The sequence below is a fragment of the Rutidosis leptorrhynchoides genome, chromosome 4 (assembly GCF_046630445.1).
Source record: "Rutidosis leptorrhynchoides isolate AG116_Rl617_1_P2 chromosome 4, CSIRO_AGI_Rlap_v1, whole genome shotgun sequence".
Classification (NCBI taxonomy): Eukaryota; Viridiplantae; Streptophyta; class Magnoliopsida; order Asterales; family Asteraceae; genus Rutidosis; species Rutidosis leptorrhynchoides.
In genome coordinates, this window is record NC_092336.1 from 82,941,606 (window position 1) to 82,953,974 (window position 12,369).

Below are 12,369 nucleotides of genomic sequence, written 5' to 3' on the forward strand. Positions count from 1 at the left end.
GAATAGTATAGCATGAATGTGCGATATAACATGTAGTGAGCAGAAGCCTTAGTATATCATGCAACATTATCATAAAGTACCAATATTACTCTACTAGTTCTACCAATTTCAGGCATGTATAGATGCAAGTAGGTTTAAACAAGCATGTAGAACCATATAGCATAGCATGGTATACATATTGCACATAGCACAATGTGGAAACATAAGTGAGAGTAGCATACAAAAGTTATTATACATGAAATCAATTGTCAAGCAAATAATCATGCATAACAATCATATTTATAAGCTTAGATGCTAGAGCATGTATGAAATAAAGTAGGTTCAAACAAGCAAGTTAAAACACAAGCATAACATAGCATGGCAAAAAAGTAAGAGTATCATATGTAATCATATCATGCAACACTATAGATACTATCATAGTAGTTTTAAACAAGCATGTAAAGTCACAAGCATGGCATACATATTGCACATATCATAAGCATAGCATGTCAAACATATTACACATAATATAAGCATAACATGTTGAATACATATTATAAGAACACAAGTAAGAGTAGCATGCTGAAGCTAATATACGTAATCATCATAACGATCTAATTTATATATAAGCTTAAAACATGCATGAGGCACATCTATTCAAAATTATGGGCGTACTAGTTGAAGCATATCAAGTAATAGTGAACAATAGGGCCGATATGATAAGTCAAAAAATTTTCCATATAATAAGTTATCATTGAAAAATCATCCACTAAGTTTCACTTATCACGTAATGATCAAGGCTAAATTGGTGTTCAAATAATTACTTATTAGGTTCACTAGTCCAATTTTAGCACGAGAATGCACACATATATGAGTTTCAGAAGAAATGGTACCGTAATCGAGAAAAGTTTGTTTCATCCATAAGCCTTGAGCACATGATATTCCAATCGCTACATACTCGACTTTGGTAGTAGAGAGAGAGCTACATTTGTTTGTTCCTTTAAGAGCCAAGAGGTTATGCATAAATCAACTAATGCACATAAACCACTCTTTTAAACAGTAGCAATCCACTATCATCCGAATCTCCAAAGAATATGATATCAATGATGCATAGAGCCATTTAGATTTCTCGAAAGATACTTTTAACGGCTCGAAAGTGTGACATATTTGGACTTTCCTTTACATGGGTGATGATCATAACAGAGCGTTTGAAGTCTCACATGCATTGTTAGAAATATATGTGATATGGCCGAAACGGACGGTTTTATTTGTGCGGTGTCATCAGGTCGCAACGCATCAGAATCAACCTCCAAGAGGGGGTACTGTTTTAAATTTATATTTAGCGGGGCCTAAATCGTACAACTCCTTAGTATGAGTAAGGGAAGTATGACCTAGAGTCATATTTTTGAGATATCAGTAGAATCGAACCTATATTTAAGCCTAAGATAGTTATGAAGGAGTATTGGTTACTTAATTTTGGGATTTTCCAATTTATAAGATAAATAAAGTAAATGCGATAAAATTCGTAATTCAGATAAGGTTAAAGTAAGTGCATACTATGATTTCATCAGTTATTCTGCCGAGATCATGGAATGCTAGCTCATGAATAGGCAGAGGCCTTGTATTCAATACACTGGTCCTAAACGCCCCTGTCGTAAGACATGTCACTTGGTAATGCGATAGGCTTAAAGATTCTGAATCGACAACAACGTCCCTTACCTCCGACGCCCGTGCAGTCTGACTACAGGCATACACGTTCAGACGGCTCATCCAATTGAGCGACTCGGTTGGGTGACGTATTAACATTCCACAAAGCTCTAAACTTTCTTAAGCATAATAGAATACATGGTTTACCATATACGAGAGACGTGATGTGTTTCAATGCTTTCGTTAATGATTGGTTTTAAAAGATAGTTAGGCCCTTAAAAAGAGTTCAACCATAAAGAACGCCATGGCCAAGTCAAGCTGACTTCCATGAACACGTTCGGTTATCCTAACGGTCCAATCCTTTATGTGTCTAAACAAACAGTTCCTTAATTAACTAAGAATCCCTCAAGCGGGGTGCAATGCTTGAGACCGCGTTATGGTGCAGCGTACTAATCAACACTGACTGGGTTCCATGGCCTTACTTAGCAGAGGTACAGCTTACAACAACCGCTGTGCTTCAGCATGCACGTACGAAGTTTATATGCTTGGTGACTACACTTGCATGGTCTGAGACCGACAATGTACTAAGGGTCTAGTCAGATGTTTCACTACGAAAGAGTCCTCAGTCGGAATCCAAAGCTCGATAGACTTACTACAACCGGTGTGCCTCAGTCAATCTTACGTAGTATCTGATAGACTTCTCTTACCAAGGGGTGACACAGATAGTGTACTCTGAATCGGGGTTCGCGACTTCCCAATAACAGAGCCAATAACTACGTTCTATTAGTTGGAAAAGCGATTGAGTGTAAAGCATAATCGGAAAGCATTTCAACGACATACACAAACCATAACATTATTTCGGCATTATAACTGCTTACATCATAGCATACACTAAAGATAACTACTCGCTAATCATGGCAACAATATCACAGAACATAATGATAGAAGACATTATATAAAGATAAAGGATAGAAGTACCAGTGGATTAACCGAGTTCCGAATACAAAAGTGACAACTTCAAGATTCTAGACCGCTCCTAATACAATCTTCGACGTTCTTCTCCAGGTACTAGGTTTTCCGCACGGAGTCGAAGACCTTGAAAGTATGACTAATATTGTACAAGAGAGAGAAAGAAGTGAATTGAAGTGTGTGTTGGAATGAATGACAAAGACCCTTTAAATAAGCCTAAATTTTCCCTGCAAACGACTGGCAGGTTATTTGGCAGGCCGTTTGGCAGGCCGTTTGTGAGCCAGGCAAGCATGCGAGCATGCGAGGAGGAGGTTACATCTATGTCATGATTGAAACTATCTCTGCAAGCATGCGAAGAGGTTACATGACATAGGCTAACTTTCACGGGTCACTCAAATCACACAAGTGTTTAGGGTTCCCTATAGATCTAAGAAATGAATTCACTCATAGCCAGTCATGCTGCACCCATCGTCATAGGCTTGATAAAGACTCAAATCCTTGCTACTAAAGTAAGAACGGTAGTAATCTTAGCTTCTAGGTAATTTGTCAATGATGGAAAGGAATTTTGGAGTGGTAGTGAAGTTGTTTTTGAGGGGTGAGAGAAAGGGTAATGTAGTCTTTATGCAGACTTTTATTGGGATAGATAGGAGTGCTGAAATGTTTGAGAAGCACTTTTGAACTTTTCTTCATTTGATAATCATTTTTGGTCAAGTTCTTCTTCGGCGTTTCTCATTTATAAGTTCGGCTACTTTTCAGAACTTTGAAAGTATTATTTTTTTTTTATTTTTTTTTTTTTGGAGATTTCATCTCGAGAAACTTTTTGCAGGTAAACTTTTTCAAGACCTTTGCCATGATACTTGAGAGGTTTATAACATCGAGTTTTCGGAAAGAATCTCATTTTCTGAATTTTTCGATTAATAATAAAGTTGATGTGGATGTGGAGTAGAAGTGGTGGGTTATTTTTGACAAATGGCTAGATCTTTGATTATAACCGAATCACATTTCGCTGCTTTGGAAATGTAGATCTAAAGAAAGTTCTGATTCTGGGCAAAGACATCGGCTTTCTCAACGGAAAACAGTGAAGCATTAATGTTGAATGCTGGTCTTATTTGGGGTACCTCACCATAATCAATTTAAGTCGATAATGCCTTAGTCATGCAATGTTCTATTAGAGATTTGGTTCAACCTAACAAGATTTCCACCCTACTTAAGCCTTACTTTTATTTACAAACGTTTTAGGTTTTCAAAAATACTTTTTCGAAAAGGCTTTCTCTTGTTAAAAATTTTGAATTTTGGCTTAAGAACTTGGAATCTCCGTAATGGGTTATTTTAATTTAGCATAAAAAGATGAAACCAATATCCCACACTTAGACGAACATTGTCCTCAATGTTCCTAGTGTATCCCACACTTAGGAGTTTTAATTGAAGATTTGGGAGTATTTGTCTAGTGTTTAATTGGGTTGGAATCCCACACTTAGTGATAAGCTAGGATGCGGCATAGTTTAAATTTGAGCTAGTAGCGGGAAGAAAGAAATACTCCTAGCAGATGTGGCTGGCTTTCAATCCTTGCGTCTTTTATCGGCTCATTTGTCATCCTTTATTCTTCTACTCTACTTTATTGCACGGGTTGCCTCCCGAGAAGCGCTTTTGTTTAAGGTCGTTGGCTCGACCGTAGTGATGCCTTAGAAAGAAAACATTCCTCGCTGATGGTTGTAATCTTGGTCTTGTCGAGCGGTAAATCCTGAGAAAGTGTCGGACCAATAGTGGTAGAAGATCCGGTACTTCTATTGAAGATCTTCTGAAAGATAAGTAGTGTGTAGTTTCGGCTCGTGATAAGTCTTGAAGTCCGATGAGAATATGATCCACGACTCTGCTGGTTGACCCATGGATGTCAATCATAGAAGCAGTGCTGGTGGTGATTGTTTCTCTGATGGGATGCTCATTTCAAAGGTCTTCAAACAATGTTAGAAAATGTATCTTTACAATCTCGAAGTCTTCAGAACGGTGAACTCCACAGTAAGAGTCTGTAGCTTTGCACAGAATTGTTAAAAGATGAAGCTGAAAAGAAGTGAACAACAATCCGGACCCGAGCATCAATGTCACCGTCTTTGAGTATATCTCCCAACATCCAGCTTTGAATGTGAAACTTGGATCTGTGGATTCGTGGAAGATACGTGATATCTGCTTCGTAACGTAGGTGGAAATGTTGACTCGATCTGGTTCAAGATCAGAGAATGGATTGTTGCGCCTTACTTCCTCCGTAACAGCGTCTCGTAACTCTTTGATAATCAGATCAGCATGGTGATCAATTTTTACGTAAATCACTAGCCTGTCTGGTGTGCTTTCGAAATTATCTCTTTCCAAGAGAGCGAAAAAGCTGTGAATATCCTCGATCATTTGCAAATCAGAGTGATAAGTCGAGCGTCTGGTGGAAAGATCCATGTGCTTCCGGATGAGAGTCAGTAGTGCTCGTTGGTTTGCTGAGAACGGAAGTGCATATCCGGCTAAGGCGTTATAAACCTTAGAGTAAATGATCTTCTGATCTCGACAGAATCTTGTCTCAAGAATAGTGCGAACCACTGAATTATGCTACCGTTGCCTTTCTTCTTGGTAGATATGATCGTGAAGAGTGTTGACAAAGTCTTGAATGCGTTCTTCTAGGATTTCAACATCATTGTCTTCTCTTTGGAGATAGAGGTTGTGTTCTTCTCGGATAGCCATAATTCGTTCCATTAAGCGTAGTGATAAGGCTAAAAAGGAACATATATTTCATAGCAAAATCCCCCAAGAAAGACAAGATTTTAGTTGCAATTGTTCCATTTTCAAGTAATATTCGTTTATTTTAAATAAGTGCGAAGACAAAAGGCGAAAACGACGAATTGAAGACACAAAGGTCCAAAAAGATCAAAAGTACAAGATACAATCAAAAAGGTTCAAATTATTGATGAGGAACGTCTAAAAATGACAAGAGTACAAGTTACAAAACACAAAGTACAAAATATAAAATTGTACGCAAGGACGTTCGAAAATCCGGAACCGGGACCAGAGTCAACTCTCAACGCTCGACGCAACGGTGTAAAAATTACGAGTCAACTATGCACAAGAATAAAATATAATATTTAAATAATTCATAATAAGAATAATATTAAATAATAAAAAGTTGTTAATTGAGCATAGTTCAGGGGTCATAAGTGAAAATCAATTTCTAAATTCGCCTATAAAAGGCTTTGTAATCGTAATGTAAAAACACACCTTTTTCTATCTTTTTCTTATTTATCAATATCAATTATCAATATCTATATTCTATATCTCTATCATAATGTTAACTTAATAAGATATAACAATAATCTTAATTTTAATTTTAAATTATGATAATAATAAGATTTATGATAGAGATCGTTTGAGTGTGTAAGTCGAAATTCTGTCCGTGTAACGCTACGCTATTTTTAATCATTGTAAGTTATGTTCAACCTTTTTACATTAATGTATCGTAACTAAGTTATTATTATGCTTATTTGAGCCGAAGTAATCGTGATGTTGGGCAAAAATATTAAGAAGGGGTTATTGAACTTTGGACCATAATTAAGGTTTGGGCAAAAGCCCGACACTTGTGGAAATTGAACTATTGACTATTAATAGATGGGGGGTATTGTCTAATTGAGTGACAACTCATTGGAGTCTGTCGAACCTATCTTCAAATTAATTAACCTAATAATTAATAATGATTATGGTTGTCCTATTTAGTGATGTTCATATGGAATCTGTTATAATCATTTAATTAATCAATTGGGTTGGGTAATTGATTATTCATTCTGATCAAGTGGATGAATTAATATTCATAAACTAATTAAAACAGGGGTGGATTACATACAGTGATAACTGGTGTAATTGTTGACAGAAGTGATAACTGCGTCACAGTTTAAATCCTTAATCAGTTGGAATATTTGACTTCGGGTATAAGGGTAATTTGACGATGATACTCGCACTTTATTTTTATGACCGATGGACTATTATGGACAAAAACCAGATAGACGTATCAAATAAACCAGGACAAAGGACAATTAACCCATGGTAATAAATTAAAATCAACACGTCAAACATCATGATTACGGAAGTTTAAATAAGCATAATTCTTTTATTGTATTTCTCATTGTATTTTTATTTACTGTCATTTTATTACTCGCAATTTTATTTACTGTCATTTTATTTATTGTCATTATTTTACGCACTTTAATTATCGCCATTTATCTTTGCGCTTAAAATATAGAATCGACAAACCGGTCATTAAACGGTAAAACCCCCCCTTTTATAATAATATTACTACTTATATAATTATATATATTTTGTATAAATATAGTTGTTAAAAATATAGTAAGTATCACCAGCTCCCTGTGGAACGAACCGGACTTACTAAAAACTACACTACTCTACGATTAGGTACACTGCCTATAGTGTTGTAGCAAGGTTTAGGTATATCCCATCCGTAAATTAATAAAACTTGTGTCATATTTTGTAGTATTTTGTATTAAAAATAATACTATTTCGTACCCTCACGCTACATCATCAAGTTTTTGGCGCCGCTGCCGGGGAGCGCTAAAACGCTATATTTTTAATTATAATAATATTGAAATAAAATATAATAATATAATAATATTGAAATAGAATATAATAATATAATAATATTGAAATAGAATATAATAATATAATAATATTTTAGAATATATTTTGAATCGTAAAAGTTTTAAAAAGTCGTATTTATTAAATACTTCAGGGGTATATTATGTAAATTGTAATTAATAATTTCTATCATGTCGCTTTCATGTGAATAGTAAATTAATTAATTTCTTTTCATTTACTATTCATGAATAGTAAATGAATTAAAAAAAAGTTTTGAAAAAAAATAATAATTATAAAAAAAAGTATTAATTTGTAAAAAAATTCATTTTTTTTAAAAAAAAAAAAAAAAAATTGTAAAAAAAAAAACGTTTTTTTTTAGAAAAAAAAATTCGTTTTAAAAAAAAAAAAAAACGTAAAAAAAAAAAAAAACTTAAAAAAAAAAACTTAAAAAAAAAAAACGTAAAAAAAAACGTAAAAAAAAAAAACGTAAAAAAAAAAATTATTAAAAAAATATATATTTTTTTAAGATTTTGTCTATAAAAAAAAATGTTTTTTTTTAGTTTTATTACCTTTAGATTTTTAGACTATAGTCGCAACTTTTAGTATTAAGTTTAGTTTTGCCATAGTTATTTTTACTTCTAGAATTTTTAGGCTTTGCCGTAAAATCCCTTAAGTGCTTATTCCTTAGACTAAGTTTTAGGTGCTTTAGAATTTTACGACGCCGTTTTTCGCGCTACTTTCTTATTTTTATTTTTCGACGCCTATTTTTCGACCTTTTATTTTTCGACGCGCAATCTTTTTCTTTCTTATTTCTCGCTATTCTAGTTTTAGGATAAGATTTTTATTCTACTTCTTATCTAAATTTCTTAAAATTACGAAAATTTATTTTAAGTGGTTAAATTGATAGACATCAAAATTTTCTGGTTCGTAGTAATAGTTGGATTTGTACGTGGACCGGGTTATTGGAGCCAAACAGTACTCAATTATATTGAGACCAAACGAATCCTGCCCCTCTGCTGCATCTTTTGGCTATTCGAAACGTGGGCAAAATCAGAAAAGTCTATTAATTGGATAACTTATTATAATTTTTCTTTCCTTTTTAAAAACTAATTGGATATTCAGTGAATGCACCGAGCAAGACGTTCGCCGCCGGTCATACGTTCACCACCTGTAACTAGATCAAGACATTTAGCAAATATAACCGCCGTTGATTTTTCTTTAGAATCGTCATCCAGTCGACCAAGTACTTCAGTTCAAATTTCCGATAATCCATTTTTTGAACCCAACCTCACAATTGAGAATCCAGAGAATATTCAGGAACGGTTCGTAGATCCTGAACCACTAAACTTTCCTCCGGAGCCACCAATCATTCAAACAGAGATTGTTGTGGAACGAACCGAACTTACTAAAAACTACACTACTCTACGATTAGGTACACTGCCTATAGTGTTGTAGCAAGGTTTAGGTATATCCCATCCGTAAATTAATAAAACTTGTGTCATATTTTGTAGTATTTCCTAGTAAAAATAATACTATTTCGTACCCTCACGCTACATCATCACGTAGCGTGAAATCAATTGTTGATTTAGGGATGGCTTCGAGAATATCTTCAAATTCATCGGTATCATTGATGAAGGTTATCATGTCTGCGTGTGTAGATATGACTGAAATTCGATCTAAAGAAGAATCCGGCTCCCCGTGATCTGGTTCGGTTGGAGAGTGTGAGTTATCCAGAATGTCTTCATTTTACTCTTCCTCGTCATCATAGGTATAGTGTTCTTCTAAGGATACATCTGATGAACGGGTTTCTTCAGTATTCCGATTCTCCACTTTGATACTTGCAGGGTCAATTTCTATGTTCTTAACCTCAGCCTTGTCAGTCTTCTTTTTGAAACGAATGATTAACTGTGATCTTCCGTCTCAAGCCTCAATAATTCTTCGTGACGCTTAATGCTTAAAGAGGGTGTTATCGTAGTTTCTTTTACGTCTTCCATTTCCTCTTCCTCTTCAGATTCCTACTCTTCCTCTATTTCTTCGCTGGGATCCTCTTCTTCCATTTCTGGGTCATCTACAGACTGTGATTCGACACCCATCTCGATATCGTCGGCTGGTGGTGAAGACTCGTCATCGGAAGTGATCCGTCTGGTGGAAATAGCAAACATCTCTGCCTGTCCAGAAAGATCGGTTGGTCGGTCAATTTTGAAGGTGACGCTCTCCTCATGTGATCGCAAGATCAAGGTTTGATTGTACAAATCAATGACAGTCCTAGCCGTATTCATGAAAGGTCTTCCTAACACTACTGGTGTTTGTAGGTCTTCCTTGATATCCATTACTACGAAATCCGTAGGATACAAGAATTTGTCGACTTTCACCAAGATGTTCTCAACTATGCCCTAAGGATATCGAATTGTGTGATCGGCAAGTTGGATTGTCATTTTAGTTGGTGACAAGTCTCCTAACTCTAATCTCTTGTAGAGAGAGAAGGGGATTAGGTTGATACTTGCTCCTAAATCTGCAAGCGCATGAATGGTTCCAGATTGGTAGATTGAACACGGGAAAACGAATCGGCCTGTATCTCCTAGCTTTGGTGGTAGAGAGTTTCTGAGTAATGCAGAGCATTCTTCACTCAAAGGAATTTTGTTAGAATCTGGTATCCTTTCCTTTGTAGAGAGAAGCCTTCGGATGTATCTATTCTAGTTGGGAACTTTGGACATAGTGTCCAGGAATCTTCCATAAAGTGTGAAGGAATCAAGCTTGGATGGTTCCTCCCGTAGCCTTCCAGGATAGGGTACACGAACTGGAGTTGCAGGGGTCAACTTCTGAGTATATGTCGATTTGTTCTTGAGCCTAGCTGACCTTCTCCATGGTTCTTCCTCTGAGATTACGAAATCCATTTGCTTAGCTTCCTCTATGTGGGGATTTTGGATAGTGTTACTTGGTAATCTTCCCTGTGGTCGGGTTTCAAGGCGTTGTGATAACTGTCCGAGCTGCGTCTCCAGACTTTTGAGCAGAGCCAATTGATTTCTCATTAGTATCTCCGTCTGATCTTGTCTGGCTGCAGTTCTCTAATTTAGCTGTTGTTTTCCTTGAATGAACTGAGTCAACTGATCATCAGCTCCAACAGTGGGGTTAAGTGCTTTTGTAATCTGGGTGGTAGGGGAATTTTCCTCGACTGGTGGACCAGTGAGTGGAAGTGGTTGATCGTAGGTCAATTGAGATTGTTGAGCTGGATAAGGTGGGTAGCGATAGCGAAAAGGCTGGGTGCTTCGTTGAAATTGATTAATCCTAGGTTGTTGATTGAATCCGAGATTTGGTGGACGAGCTGGGTATTGAACGTAACAGACTGAACCGTCAGGGTTTTCTTACTCAACTTGATATTCTTCAGTGGGTTGCAGGTTGGTACAATTAACACAAGCCTGAGCTTTGTTGACCTGCTGCGGCTGCGTCTTAAATTCTCCGAGTTGTTTAGCGAGAGATTCCATCTTATCCGTGAGGGACTTGATGGCCTCCGTTTGATTGTTAAGTGTAGAGAGTGGGGCAGATGATGAAGTTGTTTCACCACTGTTCCAGTCATGATGATGCATTGTCATGTTCTCGAGCAATTCCCATGCTTCGTCTGCGGTTTGGTTCATCAGATTTTCTTGAGCTGCTGCATCGATCGTCGTCCTATGATTTACCGTAAGACCATTGTAGAAGGTACAGATTTGGGCTGACCGTTCTAGCTGGTGATTAGGGCATTTCTTCAGCAAGGTTTTGAATCGCTCCCATGCGGCGTAAAGAGATTCATCATAACTTTGTTTGAAGTTAATGATGTCATTCTTTAGTTTGGTTTGTTTAGAAGGAGGGAAATATTTGGTTAGAAATTTAGTGGCCATCTCCTTCCATGATGTGATGGAATCTTTTTCCAGTCTTTCGAATCAGGTTTGAGCATGATGAGTGAGAGAATAGGGAAACAAGTATAGCCAGACTATATCTTGTCTTATCCCTGGCTGTTTGTAGGAGTTCGAAAGAGATATGAATTTATCAATGTGAAAATTAGGATCGTCATTTGGTAATCCATAAAACTGACAGCTATTTTGGATGAGCTGGATGATGTGATGTTTTAACTCGAACGAGTGTCCTTGGATCTCTGGAAATCTGATTGGTCCTCCTCGACCTTCAATCGAGGGTTTGGTACTTTCTGCTAAAGTAACGCGTAACGCCATTTGATTTCTAATTCATGCTTCCTTGCGTGCTTTAGAGATTATTGCGTCAGGATTAGGTACGAATAACAACGGCCCTGGTCTAGATCGGGTTTGGGTCATACACTGGGTATGCCTTTTTGTTTTTAATTTTAAGCAGATAAACTAAATTTCTAAAGTAATCTAAGGTAATTCTAACGTAATCTAAGGTATTCTAAGTAATCTAATTTAACTAACTATCCTAAGGTTGAAAATGTTTTTGGTCCTGGCTACTGATTCCCTGGTATTTCGATAACAGAGCTCCGCACGAACTATTCAACAAACCAAGTGGCCATGTCGACTACAGAGAGGCAGGATCCTTTTGGTCCCAATATAATTGGAGACTGTTCGGAAAATCCAACAACCAAGTCCGTGTATAATTGTCTTTTTTAGACACCACTAAATGCTTGTGAATAAGTTTGATAGAGAGCAGTATTGTCTGATACCAGTTCCCCGACAGCGGCGCCAAAAACTAGCTTCCCTCTTGATATGGCCTAAACGGACGGTTTTATTTGTGCGGTGTCGTCAGGTCGCAACGCGTCAGAATCAACCTCCAAGAGGGGGGTACTGTTTTAAATTTATATTTAGCGGGGCCTAAATCGTACTACTCCTTAGTATAAGTAAGGGAAGTATAACCTAGAGTCGTATTTTTGAGATATCAGTAGAATCGAACCTATATTTAAGCCTAAGATAGTTATGAAGGAGTAGTGATTACTTAATTTTGGGATTTTCTAATTTATAAGATAAATAAAGTAAATGTGATAAAATTCGTAATTCAGATAAGGTTAAAGTAAGTGCATACTATGATTTTATCAGTTATTCTGCCGAGATTATGGAATGCTGGCTCATGAATAAGCAGAGGCCATTACACTGGTCCTAAACGCCCCTGTCGTAAGACATGTCACTGGGTAATGCGATAGGCTTAAAGATTCTGAAT

General features: G+C 36.5%; 1 non-coding gene across 1 annotated transcript; it reads left to right on the forward strand.

Moving 5' to 3' along the window:
* The first annotated feature begins 10,932 nt into the window (after positions 1-10,932).
* On the forward strand, positions 10,933-11,039 carry LOC139845807 (small nucleolar RNA R71). Its single transcript, XR_011758563.1, has one exon. It is a non-coding gene; the product is annotated as a small nucleolar RNA R71 (small nucleolar RNA).
* The last annotated feature ends 1,330 nt before the right edge of the window (positions 11,040-12,369 follow it).